General features: G+C 45.7%; 1 long non-coding RNA gene across 2 annotated transcripts; it reads right to left on the reverse strand.

The window, feature by feature from the left end:
- Positions 1 to 1,464: 1,464 nt before the first annotated feature.
- Gm31786 (predicted gene, 31786) lies at positions 1,465 to 6,950 on the reverse strand. 2 transcript variants are annotated; one of them, NR_166571.1, is made up of 6 exons: positions 6,849 to 6,950; positions 6,389 to 6,510; positions 5,038 to 5,163; positions 4,004 to 4,123; positions 3,032 to 3,378; positions 1,465 to 1,875 (listed from the first exon to the last, which is right to left on the reverse strand). It is a non-coding gene; the product is annotated as a predicted gene, 31786 (long non-coding RNA). The 2 variants fall into 2 exon arrangements; NR_166572.1 differs by lacking the exons at positions 3,032 to 3,378; positions 4,004 to 4,123.
- Between the last annotated feature and the right edge of the window lie 7,354 nt (positions 6,951 to 14,304).

Here is a 14,304-nt window from a genome sequence, read left to right on the forward strand (position 1 = left end):
CCATAGAGAGCCCTTTGTAACCGTTTAGTAACCCGAACAGAAAAACCTTTGATAAACTCCCCGGAGAGCTTAAATATTTTCCCTCTCTCCGGGCCCAGGTAGCGATGCCAGCAGGTCATCCTTGAAACAAGATGACCAACTCCATCAACCTCAATACGCCCTAATCCTTCAGGAAGGAAGTAGGGTTTGGTTTCCACACTCGCTTTAAAAAAAATCAGGGCTTTGTTCCTCCGGATTGCTCTTCCAGGATTTGTAACACACGGTGACTTGATTTGGCAGGAAAAGCACCTTCTCAACACAAAGGCTTGTTTTATAGGCTTTGAGCTCCGTTCTCCAGGTCTGCGGCGCGCTCCTGACATTCTCCACTGTGGCCACTGGGTGGCGCTGGAGGAACCGGGATTGCCTGGAAGGCTGTTGCTTTCCATTTTCTTCCAGGGCGCCTTGGTTGTGCAGGCACAAGCATACCTGGATAGTCAGATCCCGCTAGACTCCACTTTTCATATGGATGGCCCATGTTTTGTTTAATTTTTTTTATTCTGTCATATAAATAAGGACAAAGTGTGCTTAGAAAAAGAGATGATTTTATTTGGAAAACGCTTTTTATCGGAGTATAGAAGACCGTTTGAATTAAGAATGGACAGAATGCATCTTCATTCAAGTGGTCTGCCTATGTGCCATCCAGTTTGCTGTCCTCCCTGTAAAAGCTAGTGGCATAGTTTTCAATTTACTCCTTCTCTCTCCTTTCCGTTTTCGTTTCTTCCTCCTGTGTAGTTCTCACACCCCATCATCTCCCTGCATCCCGAGTGCACTCCACTGCCTCCTCAGGGATCATTTGAACAACACTGGTTTGGCAATGTCTCATCTTTAAGACCAAACTAATCTACAAGTTCCTTCCCTAACCTCACCTCCTCCTTCGACTACTCATGGTCTGTCTTCCTTCCCTTCCCAACAAACTGTGGCACTCCCAGTTTTCCTTTTGTCTACTCCGATTCACTGCTTTGGTGTCTGTCACTGCAGCATCTCTGAACCCCACCGCCCAGTGGTCAACCCCGGAGATTGCTTTTGCCCACTTTCTACAGTGGCTTCTCTCTCACACTGGATCTGATGGTAGAGTTCTGTCCTTGGTTCTTGTGACGCTCATATCCCTCGAACAACCCGGAACTCTTTTGGGGGGTTACTGTGAGCTACATTTCCCACCAAGCATTGCAGTAGCTGTAAAAAGCAGCTTCAGAGGCCCCACCCACAACATGGCTTGAGCCTAAATTCTAAGCAGAACCAGAGTTCTACATTTCTATCTACATTTACACATTAACTGAGGGCAACCTTGGCCAAGTATCTTGAGTATTGAATAGGCCCCCGAGGTAAAAAAAAAAAAAAGGATGCAGAGAGAGGTTGCAGGAGGGAAGATTGTGTTTAGGCATTAGTCACTGTAACAAAATAACAAACACCTTAAAACAAGAAAGATTTTTGTTGTTGTTGTTTGTTACTTTGTATTTGTTTGAGACAGGTGCTCCCACTACATCTCCCTGGGTGGTCTGGAGCTCTCACTGTCGGTTAGGTTGGCCTTGAATTCTTTCTTCTCCTGCCTCAGCTTCCTCACTACTGGGTCTGCAAATGTGCCACCTCACACGAGTTGGGAAGTTTGAACAGGGATCTGGTACGTGGGAGATCCGTAACTGTTCCCGAGAGACCATCTTCGGCAGCTGCACTGGAGCACCAAGACCTGCTTCACGATGAGTCACTCATACGGCCAGAGAAGTGCAATTAGCTGCCGACTAAGAGCTCAGTCAGGGGAAGGGCCCCTGATTCTTCTCCATGTGACTTTTTATGATCTGCCTGGGCTTCCTTACTAGGAGATAGGGCCCAAGAAAGACTCTGAAGAGACAAGAAAGATAAATTATCAGGCTTTTGTTGTTATTGTTGTTGTTCGTGGTGGTGGTGGTGGTGATGGTAGTATTGGTGATGGAGGTAATGGGTTTTTGTTGGTGTTGGTGTTGTTGGTGGTGTGTGTTAGACAGCGCAGAATGTGGTCGGGGGAGCTGGAACTGTCCATGTGTGGAGACTGGCATTACATACTGTCTATGTAGACCAGGCTAGTCTTGAACTCACCTGCCTCTGCTTTCCAAGTGCTGGGAATAAAGGTGTAAATATTATTGTGCCAGGCTTTGAGCATGTCTAACTGGGAATTTGATTTGTTTTTAATTTGCTCTACAAATTGGTTGGCTCAGTAACAATTCTTTATTATTATTATTATTATTATTATTATTACTATTATTATTATTTAAAGATTTATTGTCTTCAGACACACCAGAAGAAGGCATCAGATCTCATTGCGGATAGTTGTGAGCCACCATGTGATTGCTGGGATTTGAACTCAGGATCTTCAGAAGGCAGTCAGTGCTCTTAACCGCTGAGCCATCTCTCCAGCCCTCAGTAACACGTTCTAAGTTGTTTAATCAAGAAAGGAGGCCATGTGTGGTGTCATACACATTTAATATCAGTGTTCAGGAGGCAGAGGCAGGGGGATCTCTGTGAGCTGAAGTTCAGCCTGATCTACAAAGCGAGTTCCAGGCCATCCAGGGTTATAGTGAGACCCTATCTCAATTAAAAGAAAATTGTAGGTTATGTTTCAAACAGTGCCCTCACTTTCTTCATTACTATTGGCCCTTGTCTTTTTAAGCTGGGACTCAGGGGGTGGGGATAGCAGTCCCCAAAGTGGAGCACACAAGGTTATGACCATGGCCTTATGTTCTTTATTATTCTACCCCAGTCTTAAGACTTTTCCTCTTTAGCCAAAGCCAAGCTCGCAGGAAAAAGAATGGCTGTCAGTAATTTGATTCATCGCCCTTTCCAGGAGGTTGGAAACAGCCAATGCTGGCGTTTTAAAGCAACCTGACACTCCCCTTTGAGGGACAAACGAACGGTTGAGTTAAGGGACAACAATGATCAGAAATGCTGGAGCCCATAGTTGCATGCACGTGTGAGCCCCCCCACCCCCCACCCCCACCCCCCGGGGCCCACAGCAGCTGACCTTTCAAGGCCTAGGATGCATTCTTGCCTCTTCAGTTACTGTTGCAGGTGGGTTGTTATTATTATCGTCATTGGAATGGTTTGGTTGTTTTGATTTGTTTCAAAGGCAGCACATTCATGGTCACGAGGTCCTGGCAGGCATTTCTCTCTGAGGCTGGTGATCAAGAAGCGAGATGAGATGCTAACTAGGGTAGGACGCCAGTACAGCAGAACTTCCGTGGAAGTGGCTAATTTGCTGGCTCAACCCTGCTAAGCAACCAAACGAGGTAATGACTCCCGTCTCTTTGCGGACTCCGACCAATTTGAGCTTGTGACCTTGAGTGACACCATACTTTTCATAGCTATGTACTAAAGGAGAGAGTATTGTGCAGTCAGTGAAGCGATTCTTTCCAACGATATAGGCGACAAAGGACAGAAGTGTACCAAGGACTGAGACCAGGGGAGACCAAGTAACTCAGTCACTGTGGCAATTACACCCATTAGGTATGTCTCCCAGATATAATCTTTCTTTTGCAAGCATTGCATTAATTTTCCTAAAGCACACACACACTCCTTCACTCTCCTCAACCCTGGAGTTCCACATGACTTTCTCCTGCAGGGAGTTTGTCAATTGCAGTGAATAAAGTGGACGCCCAGGTCCAAGCACTTTCCCTTGGAGTGACAAAAGACTCCAGAATGTCAACCCACCTTGGGAAACAGGAATCATCCCTTCAGGATTTCGCTTCTTTTTTTTTTGTTGTTGCTGTTGTTGTGGGTTTTTTTTTTGTTTTTTTGTTTTTTTGCTTTTTGTTTTTTGTTGTTTTTGTTTTTCGAGACAGGGTTCTTCTGTGTAGCCCTGGCTGTCCTGGAACTCACTCTGTAGACCAGGCTGGCCTCGAACTCAGAAATCCGCCTGCCTCTGCCTCCTAAATTCTGGGGTTAAAGGCATGCGCCACCACCGCCCGGCAGGATTTCACTTTTTTCAAGAACTTACCACACGCCTTTGTAAAGGGTCTGGCCAGTTTGTACATCAGTCTTCTTGGAACATCTCCGCTGGATATTTTATCAGTCTCCACAGACTTTGGGGTTCCATTGACCAGGGTTCTCTTGTCTGCTGCAGTTTTTTAAAAGATGATATTTCTTTTTAAATTTAAATTATTATTTTTTTTTCCAAGACAGGGTTTTTCTGTGTAGCCGTGGTTGTCCTGGAACTCACTCTGTAGACCAGGCTGGCCTTGAACTCAGAGATCTGCCTGCTTCTGACTCCCAAGTGCTGGGATTAAAGGCATGCGCCACCACTGCCGGGCAATTTAAACTATTTTTATTCCATTTTTACCTGTATTGGTATTTTACCTGTGTGTATTTTCTCTACCTTTTGTGTACCTGGTTCCTATGGAGGCCAGAAGAGGGCATCAGCCCTCCAGAACTCAAGTTACAGATGTTTGTGAGCCACCATGTAGGTTCCAGGAATCAAACCAGGTCCTCTGGAAGTGCCAGACTCTTCTGTCAAAACCTTTTGAAAGTCACTCCTTAGTTTCATTGTCAAAACCTAAATGGGATGGCCTAGTCAGTCATCAATGGAAGGAGAGGCCCTTGGTCCTGTGAAGGCTCTATGCCCCAATGTAGGGGATTGCCAGGGCCAGGAAGCAGGAGTGGAAGGGTTGGTGAGCAGGGGGAGGGGAGAGGGAATAGGGGGTTTTTGGAGGGGAAACCAGGAAAGGGGATAACATTTGAAATGTAAATAAAGAAAATAAATACTAATCATTATTATTAATATTATTAATAAATGGTAGGGGTTAGGGGCTGAAGAGATGGCTCAGCAGTGCTCATTACTCCCTCAGAGGCCCCGAATTCCATTCTTACCACTGAGGTTGAGCAACTCACAACTATCTATAACTCCAGCTCCAGAGGGATCCAACACCCTCTTCTGTCCTCCTCGGATACCCTCATATATGTGTGATGAATTCATATAGATGTACATACATACACATAAACAAATCTTTAAAAGGTAGAGATGGATTAAAATACCTATACATATAGCTCATCAATTAATTAGACCAAGACTTTGCCTCAAATCATTTTGTTGCAGGAGTCCAAGATAGGTGAGGCAGGTAGACCAAATGGCTCTTTTGTCCTTGTCTCACTTGGCCATACCTAATAGAGAAAGGTTCAAAACAGAAGGTAAATTGAAAAGGCGAGTAAGACCCATTATTTCACATGTGATTTTTGAAAAATGCTACTTTATAAATTTGCATGGATTTTTTTTTTTTTTTTTTTAGGAGAGCCAGTTAGCAACTTGTATTCCAAGATCAATGGTTTTTGGGCAAATTATTTCACAGGAGTGGATTTGTTCTTAGCATTTGAATTAAAGTTGGAGCACAGCAGGGTTGGGGCATCAGAAAGTTGGGGACTGGAAGGGGACATTGTATCCACAAGTGGGGAGGGAGGAAAGGTATTGTAGGATGCTGGAGCCCAAGTGGGCTGAGGGAGCATTATCTACAGGGGCCAGAGAAAGATGTTGTGGGGGGGGGGGGGGACAACAACGGAAGACCAGATATGGGGAGATTTGTACTCAGGTTCCTGTGTCAAGGTTGAAGGAACACAGGTTTGTCACAGTGGAGAATTCCAGAAATGGGGAAGTTGAGACTGGCAGTTGAAGTGTGGAGTGAGAAATGGGGCTACAGATAGAAATTGATGGTTATAAAATTTACTGGGGAAAAGAACCCCCATTCTTTGTCTCAATTTCATCTTTTTTTTTTTTTTTTTGGTTTTGGTTTTGATTTTTCAAGACAGGGTTTTTCTCTGTGTAGCCCTGGTTGTCCTGGAACTCACTCTGTAGACCAGGCTGGCCTCGAACTCAGAAATTCGCCTGCCTCTGCCTCCCAAGTGCTGGGAGTAAAGGCGTGCACCACCACTGCCCAGCTCAATTTCATCTTTTAAAGATCAGTGGGTGCCAGCAGCTTTTGTGTTTACTGATGGTTTTTGCCCAGGTCCTCTCTGACAGTGCTCCTCTCTGACAGTGCTCCTCTCTGACAGTGCTCCTCGCTGACAGTGCTCCTCTCTGACAGTGCTCCTCTCTGACAGTGTTCCTCTCTGACAGTGCTCCTTTCTGACAGTGCTCCTCTGACAGTGCTCCTTCCCATCCTGAACCTTGGTCAGCTTCCCCATGTGTTCCCAGCCAGGAGCTAACCCCCTATTCGTCAATCTTAGGCTATTTCTTAGCCAGATTTTGTGACACATGTTGTTCTCAGTCTGTCAAGTTTCAATCTTACAAACATTTTTTTGAAAGTTAGAAACTTCCAAATTGTAATTGATACCCTTCAACCCCGTTTTTGTCACAGGTCGTGATGGTTTTAAGCTTGATTGACTTCGGAAGTACCTGAGAGATGAAGACAGTCCGTGTCTGGGTGTGGCAGTAAAGGTGAACTCAGAGCCTATTAACGGCCGGGGGGCGGGGCTTGCCTTATGTGTGTGTGCAGCGTTCACAAGTCAATGGGAAAACTGGGTGGAAGAAAAGAAGGAACAAATACCTCCATTTTAACATGGTTCATGTCTGAAGTGGTTGCTCAAATATGGAGAAAGTTGAAGATGTTTGGGGAGAGAGTATTTGCTCCCTCTCTCACTTTCCCTTTCCTTCCCTCTCCCTCTTCTTCCTTCTCCCTCTTCCCTCTCTCTCCTTCCCTCCCTCCTCTCCCCCTCTCTCTTCCTTTCCTCCCTCTCTCTCCCCTCTCCTTGCTTTCCTCCTCCTTCTTACCTCTCCCTCTCCCCCTCACTTCCTCCCTCTCCCTCTCCCCCTCCCTCTCCCCCTCCCTTCCCCTGTCTCTCTGCTTCGTGGATACCTCCAGGTGAGCAGTCCCCGTCTTACTCTTCCAACCATCATGCCGCTTGCGGCTCCCCAAGCTCAGATCTATGTATCCAGCTAATCTTGGACGGCAACCAATGAAACGGGGAATTAAAATAAGTCGTCCTTTCGAGTTGTTTACGTCAGGAATTCTGTCACAAAGAGAAAACCAAACACGTGGGCATTTGAGACTCGGGGTGCACTTGCTGTTTACTGCCTCTGGGTGGCAGGTTGCCGGGTTAACTAGGAAGGCCTGGATGGCGGTACTTCCTTGTTCCTGGAACAGAATCCCCCCCGCACCCCCCCAACCTCCACTCCCTCACCAGTTCTCTGTGGATGTTTCTGTACCTGTCCATGGGAAGGCGGGGGAGCTTCCCATGGTCCTCAGAAGTGAGAGATGAGAGTATGCCTGTCTTGATTAGGCGCCCCCTGAATCTGTGATATTATTATACACTATCACATGCTATCAGCCCCTTGGGATGGCGGACTTGAATCTGCCCTGCATCCTTTGGTTCGGGACGTCTCAGTGCCACTGACATTTTCGGCCCTGCTGCCCTCGTCCGCTCCACGTGCTTTTTCTTTTTCTTTCTTTTTTTTTTATGTTAAATTTTTTTAAAAAATATTTTTATTAGGTATTTTCCTCATTTACATTTCCAATGCTATCCCAGAAGTCCCCCATACCCTCCCCCCCCCCCACTCCCCTACCCACCCACTCCCACTTTTTGGCCCTGGCATTCCCCTGTACTGGGGCATATAAAGTTTGCAAGTCCAATGGGCCTCTCTTTGCAGTGATGGCCGACTAGGCCATCTTTTGATACATATGCAGCTAGAGTCAAGAGCTCAGGAGTACTGGTTAGTTCATAATGTTTTCACCTATAGGGTTGCAGATCCCTTTAGCTCCTTGGGTACTTTCACGTGCTTTTTCAGTGAAGGAAGTGACATGGCCTGGTACACACAGGAACTCACACAGTGTATACATAACTAACAAATAGAGGATTAAGCACAGAGAGTTCTTGGTTGGAGCTAGAGGAAAGCCAGTCTCTTTCACAAAGAGGAGGCTGATGGCTGTTGCAGGGCCCTGAGGGATAGAGGTAGGGGCAGGTTCACGGGAGGGAAACGTGGATGACTGTTGCAAACCATGGGAAGGTCGCTCTGGCATTCTCGCCCTGCTCGCCCTGCTCGGCTGACCTTAGTGAGAGGTGAGGGCCCTAGTAGGGAACCCCGGATATGCATGATGGTGCCCTTTGGTGCTGCTTTCTGTCTGGTGAGTAGTGGGTGTGTTTCAAGGTCTAGAAAGCCCTGTGGAAGGTCCTAAGCCAGAAGTTCATTCGCAGCCTATCCCTTCCTGGCACAGCTTCTGCCATGCTGGCCAGTTTTGATGCACTGGGCACCCAGAGCGTCATCTCCTTTACTGTCAGAGTAGGGTCACCATAGTCTCATTCCATCTTTGCTACTTGCTTTGAATGGCAAACGCCACTCCCCAAGAAACAACACGGGGCTTGAAGGTTCTGCTTTAGTGGTTTCTCATCATCTCAGTGTCTCCAAGCAGACAGGCTTATGTATATTTCAGGGGCTAGAAATATTCCTTGTGTCAGAGAGAGAGAGAGAGAGAGAGAGAGAGAGAGAGAGAGAGATTTTATTTTAAATTATGTATATGTGTGGGACATGCATGTGAGCATGCTGGTGCCCTTGGAGTCCAGAGGTTTTGGGTCCCTTGGAATTAGAAGTGGTTGTGAATAACCCAGTGTAGGCGAGAACTGAGCTCAGGTCCTCTACAAGAGGAGTATGTGTTCTTAACCACTGAGCCATCTCCTGTGTCTTTACGGGGGAGGGGCAGGGGGAGACAAGGGGAAAGGACAGATCCATTGCATCTTTTATTAGATTGTATATGTCATTTCCCATAATGCTCCTTTCCAGTCTTCTCTCTCTCTCCCTCCCTCCCTCCCTCCCACCCTCCCTCTTTCTTTCTCTCTCTCTCTCTCTCTCTCTCTCTCTCTCTCTTTCTTTCTTTCTTTCTTTCTTTCTTTCTTTCTTTTTTTCTTACAAACCCTTCTTTCAAAACCCAGCAGTATGGTTTAGCTGATAAAGGAGCCTGCTGAGATCAATCTCTGGGAATCATGTAGTGAAAGGAGAGAGCCAAGTCCTCCAAGTTATCGTCTGAGCTCCACAATGTAGTGACACACACACACACACACACACACACACACACATACACACAAAAGCATGTGCATGGCCCATACACACACACACACACACACACACACACACACACAAGCATGTGCATGGCCCATACACACACACACAAGCATGTGCATGGCACACACACACACACACACATTAAGGAATGTAGAAAAATTAGTAGCTGTGTTAGTAGCTAAATTAAAAAAGAAAATATCCTTATGCCTACAAGGTTTCTCTGTTCCTTCTCAGTACTCCCACTAAGCCTGTATCTTCTGTATATTGTTACTATTGTTATGATTTTTGTTTGTTTGTTTGTTTTGAGACAGGGTTTCTCTATGTAACCCTGGCTGTCCTTGAACTTGCTCTGTAGACCAGACTGGCCTCAAACTCACAGAGGTCCAGGATTAAAAGTGTCTACCACTACTGCCTGACTTGGTATTTGTTTGTTACATCAACATTTCCTAAGTAACTAGTTGGTTTCACTTTCTGGACTCCAAGGTTGCACACACATTCATTTTATTATCTTACTATGATATCTCATTATCCTAATTGGTTGTTGTATCTTCACGACCACACACAGTATCTGACCTCAGGACCCCCATGTACTTAGCTTCAGAGTCTTGCTGCCATTCTTATAGCTAAACTCTTTCACACCTCCCCTGTCTGCTCCTTAGGTCTGCTTGTGGGAAACAGTTTCTTAGCGATCCCATTGGATCCATCTGTGCGGATTCTGCGGCCATTTTTGCTTGTTTCTCTCAATATTGCAGCACCTAGTAACTGGGCTAATAGGCAGCTTGTTCAGCTATTGAAGATGGTTACAAGAACAAATCAGAGAAGAATAAATGGAGAAGGTTAGAATTCCTTTGCCTTAGTTCATTTTTTATTGATGTGGTAAAATATTGACAAAAACTGATAGGAAGGAAAGGGTTTGTTTCATCTTACAAGTGATGGTTTGAATAAAATTGGTTGCCATAGCGCCATAGGGAGGGGCACAACTAGGAGGTGTGGCCTTGGAGTAGGTGTGGCCTTGTTAGAGTGGGTGTGGCCTTCTTGTAGGAAGCGAGTCACTGGGGGCGGGCTTTGAGGTTTTGAGTGCTCAGCCAGGCCTAGAGTCCTGCTGCCTGCCCATTCCTGATGTAGAATTCCCAGCTACTTCAACAGCACTTTGTCTGCCTGCATGCCACCATGCTTCCTGCCATGATGGTAATGGACCAGATCTCTGAACTGTAAACTCAGCCATCTCTAATTACATGTTTTCCTTTGTAAAAGCTATTGTGTGGGCATGGTGTTTCTATACAGCAATAAAACCCTAACTAAGACATAGCCCGTCAACAAGGGAAGCCCAGGCAGGAACTCAAGGTAGAAGCTCAAGGCAAGGCAGGAGCTTGAAGCAGAGACGATGGAGACTGTTAGACTCCTCTAATTCACTCAGCTATCTTCCTGATAGAACCACCTGCCCAGGGGTGGCATCAACCACAGCGAGCTAAGGCCTCCTATATCTCACACACACACACACACACACACACACACATACACACACACACACACACACACACACACACACACGCACGCCTCTACAACAGGAAGTTGGAAATCTGCATGTATATGAGCCCCTGCTGTATCCACTACCCATGGCATCTCTTTCATATTTTACAATTCTATTAATATACTCACTCACGGATGTTTGATGAGTTATTATATCCCACTGTACAAATCTGGAATCTCTACATATGAGGACAAGAATCTGGGCCTACCCAGTGGTTTGGGGAATTCTCTATTTATGGCTGACAGCTACATTTTTATTGTCGTACTGGAATATGTCTTGGTGAACCAGAATAGCACTGAAGTTCTACTAGAGTCAAATATTCCCTGGAACACTTTTTTTTCCTTCCTAAGGCCCTCTGTATAGCCGCAGGTGTAATAAAGATGCTTGACGTCTTAGCTATTCATGGCCTTGCTCCCGAGCCAAGGATCCAAGAGACCCTGAGATTTCATCGCAGCCATTTATTTCAAAGACGAATCCTGACTCTTCCTCATACCTTTAGAGAGCAGTAGTTTGCTGTCTTGAGCTGTTTCCAGGGTGGGGCCTCAGGAGCAGTGAAATGTTATCCGGGGACTGTAGAACTCTACTGGGTGGATGCCCAAGGAACCCGAAGAGCAGCTGTGTGTGTGCAGGGATAGTTTTCAACAAGATTGCAGGAGCAATGCTAATAAGAGCTCTCTCTCTCTCTCTCTCTCTCTCTCTCTCTCTCTCTCTCTCTCTCTCTCTCTCTCTCCTTCATTCATTATTTGGGAATTCAAGAGTGCCTTTGTCAGTCTTTTTCCATGGCTCTCTTCCCAGGGTTATGGGGAGGGATTAATCTGAACTTCATGAACCATCAAGAGTTAGTTCATGAAAAGTCCGCAGGTATGTCTGCCTGCTGTGTCTTTGGACATGAAGACAGCAGACTCAGCATGCCAGCAGCTCTTCTCCCCAGTACCACGTAGATGGAGTTAGTTATTCCCGAGGAGGACATTCGGTCATTAGGGGAGACCAGCTGCTGTAAATCCGAGGTTCTGAGCCAGTCTCAAAAAGACTTTGCTCCCTTCTACTTGGCTTCAGGGAGCTGGCTTTTCTTCCTGGTGTAGCCCAGCTGCCCCTCGGGAGAACTTCCTCTTGGGATTTCTCTGTCTCGGGTGCTGTGCTAAGTCCTTTACATCTTAACTTATTTGGTCCTCACCCCCACTCTGCTGCAGAGCTCAGCATCTTGCCTAAGGCAGCCATATATATCCACAGGAGGAGAACTAAGATCCCAGCGCAGGCTCTGATTTCAGAGCCTTCACTCCCAAATCGGTGGCCAGGGTGCCCAGGGTGAGTGATGGGCTGGGGACAGATAGGTCTCCTGTGCTAATAAGAGTGAGGCTTGGGCCATAGAGGGCGCTGAATGGGTGGTACCAGGTCCTGCTTCTAAGTCTGAGAGCCCACTTGGGGAAGGGCAGCACACACATGCGTCACTTAGCTACGTCATTTTTCTCTTACGCAACTTGTCTGCTTATATTCTTTTGGCGTTTTCTACTGGGAATTTACTCCCTGTCTTAGAGCTTTGCTAATTGTCTATTCCTCTAAAATATGGGAAACTGTTTGTGTCTGTGTGGCTTATTTCTTTAACAAATCTTACGAAGATTTATTTATTGTATGTACGTACACCGCACACGCACACATGCCATGGTGCACATGTAGCGAGGTGAGAGGGCAAATGTGAGAGCAATTCCTCTAAATTCAGCTGGAATTCAGCCATCATTGTTTCCCTCATGACAGGTTGGCCTGGAGCGCACCAGGAAGACCAGGTTGGCCTTTAAGTCACAGATCTGCTTGCCGCTGGCTCCAGAGTGATGGGATTAAAGGCATATGCCACTACAGTCTGCTTCTGATTTGTTTGTTTGTTTGGTTGGTTGGTTGGTTGGTTGGTTGTGACAGGGTCTCTCTACATAACCCTGGCTGTTCTGGAACTCACAATGAAGAGCAGGCTTGTCTCGAACTCACAGAGATCTGCATACCTCTGCCTCCTAAGAACAGGGATTAAAGGTGAGTGCCACCATGCCCAACCTTGAGTTTTTCTTTAAGACTTTTTTGTGTGTGACTTGAGGACTCTTGTAAAGAAATAAAGACCCAAAGAAATAGTCCGTTACTTACTAGTGTCCATTATAATAATGAAGGTTATGATCTGATATACTATAATCGCAAATGTTAAAATCCTGAAAACTCAAATTTTGTAAAAATCTAAGATCTTTCCCATCAAATCACAATCCTGAAAGATAAAAATACCAGACGTTGAAACTGTGAAAGGGGCTGCCGAGATGGCTCAACGGGTAAGAGCATTGACTGCTCTTCTGAAGGTCCTGAGTTCAATTCCCAGCAACCACATGGTGGCTCACAACCATCTGTAATGAGATCTGACACCCTCTTCTGGTGAGTCTGAAGTCGGCTACACGGTACCTATTTATAATAATAAATCTTTGGGACTGAGCGAGCAGGGCTGACCAGAGCAAGCAGAGGTCCTAAATTCAATTCCCAACAAACACATGGAGGCTCATAACCAGATTTGTACAGCTACAGTGTACTCATATACATTAAACAAACAAACAAACAAATAAATAAATCTTAAAAAAAAGAAAAAGAAATTGTGAAAGGTCAAATCCTGGAAATCTCAGTTGTGAGATATGTGTGAATTTGTGTGTGTATCTGCCTTTTTCTGTCTCTTTGTGTGTACTCATGTGTTGTGTCTCTCTGTGTCGATCCACCTCTGTTTCTGTGCACATGTGTGTGTATCTGTCTCTCTATGTGTGTTTCTTTGTCTCTCCATATGTTGTGTCTGTCTCTCTGCCTCCCTGTCTTTCTCTGTCTCTCCCCCCTACCCCGTGTATGTGTGTGTGTGTGTGTGTGTGTGTGTGTGTATGTGTGTGTATGTGTGTGTGTGTATGTGTGTGTATGTGTGTGTGTGTATGTGTGTGTGTGTGTGTGTGTGTGTGCCTCTGTCTCTCTGTGAAGGAGTTATAAAAAGAAGAGAAAGAGGAATTCTGGAGAATTACCTACACCAGTCAGCAGTGATGAAACCCTCAAGTTTAAACTATATCATTCGTCCATGTTCCTAGCTGTTAAAATCCTAGGAACATTTAACGCGTTCAAGCTGAATTAACTTCTTAGACGGCAGAGTCACTGACGGACACTGAGGCTCGTCTCACGGAGGGCTGAGAGGACAATGGGCTGTCCTTCCACGGCTGTGTTGGTTACACCAAAGCTGTGCTTTTCTATAGATGCTTCTGGAAGACCATACAGGAGACAAGACATCCAGAATAAATGTGAATTATCAGATCATAGGAGAATTCCACAAAGGGGAAGTGAATGCCAGTGTACTCTTCATAGAGACCAATGACCTAAAACAAAAGAGCAGTTGTCTTGTCTTTAAGTTCAAAATGTCTTCATTGCCTATGCGTTCAGTCAGCTCAATGTTCTCCCTCTATGTAATTAACTGTAATCTATTGCTAAAAGTGCAATTTTGTTTTTTGTATTTTTAAAAGTCTTTTGGCCGGGCAGTGGTGGCGCACGCCTTTAGTCCCAGCACCTGGGAGGCAGAGGCAGGCAGATTTCTGAGTTCAAGGCCAGTCAGGTCTATAGAGTGAGTTCCAGGACAGCCAGGGCTACACAGAGAAACCCTGTCTCAGAAAAAAAAAAAAAAAAAAAGTCTTTTTTGGTTTTATTTCCTCAGAATATCACATTTCTCTCGTCTCCTTAT

Source organism: Mus musculus, chromosome 8, assembly GCF_000001635.26.
Source record: "Mus musculus strain C57BL/6J chromosome 8, GRCm38.p6 C57BL/6J".
Classification (NCBI taxonomy): domain Eukaryota; kingdom Metazoa; phylum Chordata; class Mammalia; order Rodentia; family Muridae; genus Mus; species Mus musculus.